Raw genomic sequence first — 5,908 nt, 5'->3', positions numbered from 1 at the left:
CTTTTGAAAAGCAAAAAAATCTCTTCTTTCTTTATGTTTATACATTTTCACAGTTTGAAAGTTTGTTCTTGCATATCTTCGAGTTGCAGTGTGTCTAAACGCCACAATGCACCCGTAAAATGTCTTCCATGTGTGTTTATTTCTTTCTTTTCTACACGTTGTTTCAAACTTCAATCTTTTTGGCTTGCATTTTCTTATATTTTTTGTTTGCTGTTATGCTTGTATATATTTCTTGACATGCATTCCCTCATGTACCTAGGCCAACCAATGCACAGTGGGTGCATTTGAAGTATCATTTCATGTGAGTTTGGCTTATCCTATGAGTAGTTGCTTGCTTTTCTTGATTGTTTCTTTGATTTTCTTTCTTTTACTTTCCACCCCACACTTTTCTTTTGTTTGTTTTCTTTTAGTCATAGGATAACTTCTACATGAGATCATGCTTGGCTTCTCAGACAAGCAGGGTGAAGTCCAAGAGGAAGTTGTACTGTTATCAACACTTGATTATCTGTCTATTCCCTCTCGTTATTTGAATCTTGAATTTATTTTAATTGATGATACTCTGATGGAAAATACGTTACTTTCAGAGAAAGTCACTGTGAAATCATGATGCTTGCACTTTTAACTAGTACCACCTACTCTAACTGGTCCTTTATTTTTTCGGTTAATCCTTATCAACTAAGTCGAGTAGAGTAAGGAGGGGAGGAAAACCCTAAAAAGTATGTTAGAGGTGTATACAAATATCCTTCTCTAAAGGGAAAACCTCTTTTTCTCTCAATAAGTCGGGATCTCTCTTCCACCCCCATGAAATAAATAAGTGCGTATGCATAGTTCTTTGAACAAATAAAAATGAAAAAAAGGAAAGATGAAATAAAGGGAGAAAGAAGAGAAATGCTTACTGCATAGAGAGGTGATGCAAGAAACTCCGCTGGGGTGCTAACCTGGCTCGCTGGCAGCAGAGTGATGTTTGTGTTCCTAAAGTGACTCTGCCAAGGTATCGTCTAGGCCTACTGGCAGCGAAGAAACACCAAAAATGAAAAGTTAGAATCTGACATTTTCTTTTACTTGTGCATTTTTATACTCCTCATCCCCAATCAAAACAACTCAATCTAACTTGGCTTGGTATGTGTGTTGTAGATAAAGAGAATGGTAGGGACTATATCTTTAACTCAAGCTAAGGGAAGACATTGCGACAGTCAACGAACTGAACAATACTTTCGAAAGAGCTAGACCTATTTTATATGAGACAAGATCCATACAGAGAGCTAAAGTTCTACCAATGTGTCGCTAGTGTTGTAGATGCTACAACCACCCTCCAAATTTTTTCCTATGATTCAATTTTGGAGCCTTCCTTCCTATCCATAGGAGCTTATCTTGCACTAATTCAGGTATTCATGCTTCGGTTGAGACTATATTTTTCATTTGTGCTTGTGTTTGTTTGTTTTCACACTTACCTGACCTTTCTAACTCACAAGATAACCTCTTGACATGGTCACACAACATTTTTGGGCTTGCCTCCAGAAGATGCACAATCCTTGAGGGCAAGTAGCCTTGATGATTGGAATTGCATAGTTGAAACTAGCACTCAACCTTGAGCTCAGAAACTACACAGTCATGGAAGGAAACCCAATGCTAAGCCTAGAAACTGCACAATCCCTCACTGAGCTCAGAAACTGCGCAGTGCACTGAGCCAAAAAGTTTCCTAGTTCCCCAGAATTGCACAATCTTTCTTGTCAACATGCATGGAAAGTTTCCTCGGAAAAAAAAGCATCCCTAAAAACCAGGGATCCATTTTTATTATCTGAAGCAGGCACACTTGCTATTTTAGAAACTTTCGGCAAGTGTCACTTTTTCCTTGATTTTAGGCATGCACGCCATAAACCCTAATTCACTGAAATATATTTAATCGATGCCTCTAGAACTAATTTTCACATTCTATCTTGGAGCTCTAGCATTCCCGAGGAGAGCAAGGAACCTTGGGTGCGGTCTTCGTCACTTTTCCAGGTGAGTTTCAATTTTGTCGTCTTTTGCTACTTTTTTTGTCACTTTTTGTTGTTTCACTTGTTTGAGTGTTATTTTACTTATTTCTCTTCATAGTTGCTGGCATTTCAACTTATTTTTAGTATGTAGAAGTGTTGTTCTAATTTTCCGTTTGCCTTTCATAAGTGTCACATCGACTTTCTTGTTTTTTCACCAATGGTTGCTATTGCGGCAACTCTCCTCACATACTTGATTTTCCTTCTCTTTGTTCAGTTTCTGCACTTGATCTACATCGATCCATTCATGCTTAGTCAGATCTACACCCAAGCTCACATCATCACTCACTTATGGTCATTTTTCACACTTCCACTGAACATATTTTCACCTTCCTTAACCATATTTTTCCTTGCCCAGTTGGGAACTGCACAATCATAAGGATAAAGCCGAGAGCTTGTACTCTAGAACTATGTAGTACGTAGTCATGCTGGCCCATCTACGCATTGCGCAGTTCCAGGGCTCAGCATGTAACCTTGGCCACTGAGATTTCACAATGCACAGTCTCTCCCAATATCTGCCCAGGCTGAACTGCACATTGCGCAGTCTCAACCCTCAGGCTGCACCCTTGGCTGCTGAGACTGTGCAATGAGTAGTTCCCATAATCAGTCTCCCTTGGTTGTTGATGAAAACTGCACAATCCCTCTCATCAATTTCCTGATTTTCTTCTTGTTCATGCTTTTAAGGTATATTTGCAAAAGCTAATGTTTGTTTGCCATGAGTGTCCTTTTTGTCCCATAGGTACCACACTTGTGAAGCACTTCTCTCCAACAATCATTGTTACCATGGCACCTAAGAGAGTTGCTTCAAAAGAGACCACTGAAACTAGTACTAGGGAAGCAGTTGAAAAAACAATAGTAGACTTTACATTGTATGCAGGCACTCAACTGTTTATAGAAAAGGGGTCAACACTAACATGGCAACACATTAATGAATCTATTTCAGTTTAGAACCTTGTGACAGATCCAGAGGAATGACATGTTTATCCCAGTATCTTGCAGCCATGACTACACATGGTTGCATGTAGATATCCAACCTTCCCATGTGTAGATGTCATCAGTTGAATTATTTCACACATTGATGAGAAGACCATGACATTGAGAAATACCAATGGACATAAGCTTGCTACCTTTCATGCATAATATTATTAGCGCATATACCACATTCTCGAGACAATGAAGCTCATGGACTCATTTTTATATGCCACCAATAGCTATGTGAATGCAAGAGATATTTTCAAAGGCTAGGTGAAAGAGCCATCGAAGTTTCGACAGACACCCACCCATTCATATAAGACAAAGTCCCTAAGGAAGGCCTACCAACTCTTGGTTATCTTAGCTTGTGGGATCCATGGTCAGTAGAGCACAAAGACCTTTCTTGAAGGGTCGACAGTGTTATTGAACAAGGTTGTGAATGAGGGGAAATCATTCAATTGGTTAGATTTGTTGGCTCGAAAGTTGAGATCCCATGTAGCATAGGCCCGGATTCCTCCCGAGGGTGAACAAGCAAGGTTTTATATGTCTGCATATTTACTGGATGAAATCTGTGCACAACATCAATTTCCTGGCATGAACTGGACATGGACACCACGAGAAAATGCCATGCATATCTATTTCAAGTTGCTTTCAGATTGCAGTCATCGAGGAGCAATGGAACGACTAACTGACCATATCATCATCCTGCTTTACAATCTTATATTTGAATAAGAACTGCCTTGCATGTCATGAGAAACAATGGAGGTAATAGCAAAGACCGCAAATTGGTATGCCTCATCGGGTAACACCTTCCTTAGAGTGTTTAGTGGAGAGAAGCCGCCACATGTTTTACCAAGGTATGCCACCGACAATCTTGTCATGTAAGAAGTGTCATATCATCTTGCCACATGGTTGTCAATAGATTTTCAAAAGAAGAAGAAAGCACCATGGCCCATTCTTCCTTTGCAAATTAGATTATACGAGATAAAGAACTTGAAAGTTGCAGATACCAAGGGAAAGGAGATAGTGAAGTTTTCATTCGTTACTCGAGACTTTAATTCGTATGATCCCCATAGTATTTGCAAATACCATTGTGTGAAAATTCACTTTCAGTGGCTTAACAAGACTTTTAATTGGCCAGAAGAGGATCCATGGAAGAATTTCTACCATGCCTCCAAAATCCGTGAGACGGTCAGTTTAGCAGGGACTTGACAGGCTACTCCATAGAGGGTAGCAACTCTGGAAGAAACAACATCAGAAGGCAGCAATCCCATGCAGGACAAGGGAAAGAGAAAGACTCTTGACAGTCCAGGGGGAGAACAAAGTTGCAATATGCAAGAAAATCTTATTCTTATGAAAGAAGCTTTAGCAGCTGAAGTGAAGAGGAAGCAGAGGATACAGAGAGAAAAGTAGAGGAAGAGAAAATCAGAGGTTGTAGGGAGAAGAACTGAAATTGCAGGAAGAAGAACATAAATTGAAGGAAGAATGGGAGCAGAGGAGGAAAGAACAAGGAGAGAAGTAGAAGAAGGAAGAAGAAGAAAGGCAAGGCACAAATTAAGGAGAAACAACGCCGATACATGTTGAAGAGATTAAATAAAACCAACCAAAAACTTGTGAAAATTTGGTGATCCTGAATCCTTACTGCAACAACTGATTCAATTTATCCTACTTGTTAATTTTTGAATGAAGTTATTTACAGTAAACATCAAAATAAAATCTATTGCAGCCTTCACAACATAAAATACCATAGAAACAAAATACTGGACAAGAGAGAAATAAACACACACATAATTACATCGTTGTTTTTCGGCAAACGTCCCCAGAAAAATCCAACTTGGGAAAATCGGTGCAGCAGTTGAGGGTTTGATTATTATGTAGTAGTAATCTCAATACAAATCATTGGATGCCCAAACTAGCTATCCGATACAGAGAATAAATTGGCAAAGAGGTAGTGAGAAAATATCTCACACTGTCACTAGAGATCCTACACTGATCCAAGCTTTGGATGAGATTCCCTCCACTATCTCTGTGAAGTCTCTGTGTGGGCTCACGCAACCATTGCATCACATCTCAAGTGATTGTGTCACCCTCTCCTTCTGATCTTCTACCTACTGAAAACTGAACTCCCTGGACTTCCAGACTCATGCCCCGATTTCTAGCTTTGGATCTTGAATGCTCCCCAACAAAATTGCGGACTCCCTCAAAAGCAGTGCGCTGAATCTTTGGACCTCTCTATGCCTTCTCTGTCTTTCACTCACGGGGACTGGAAAAATCCCCTCCAGAGTACTATCCCTACCCCTCACTTCAAGAATATCACTCAATCTCTCTCCGACAACTCATCGCTGCTATTCTTGAGAATTCGATCTCTAGATCTCATTATCTCAGTGTGTTCTCCAAGTGCCCATCAACCTCCTTCTTATAATCTCTTGTTGGAGTCAACGACCAAGATTAAAACATAATCAAAGGCTAAGATTAACTAGGAGTTCATCCTCATCTTTATCTAGAAGATTCACACCATATTTAATTAATACCCTTTAATTAATCACATTTCTAAGTTTAGACTTAGGAATACATTAAAAATGATTAGTTATTTTAATTAAACCATCTCTAGGTGGAATTTTCCCAAATGATTTCCGGGTCTTGGATAATACATATGTCTTAGCCTCTCTACAAAACCTCAAGGCTAGAGCACATCCGATGCTACAAAAATCAACACTCCCTCTTAGAGAGGAATGTGCTCTAGTGCTGCAACCCACTAAAGAATCATTCTGTCTCCGCACCATCTCCTATTGGGTTGTTGATGTTTGGATCTGTTGCCCATCAACTACTACGCAACTCTGATTGCTGCATCCGTGCTATTGCTGTCCCTGTTGAACTGCTACCAAAACTGCATCTACATTACA

This window comes from Pinus tabuliformis, chromosome 9 (assembly GCF_031772625.1).
Source record: "Pinus tabuliformis cultivar Carrire ecotype Pingquan chromosome 9, CPIR1, whole genome shotgun sequence".
Taxonomy (NCBI): domain Eukaryota; kingdom Viridiplantae; phylum Streptophyta; class Pinopsida; order Pinales; family Pinaceae; genus Pinus; species Pinus tabuliformis.
Note: the sequence above shows the minus strand (reverse complement) of the source record.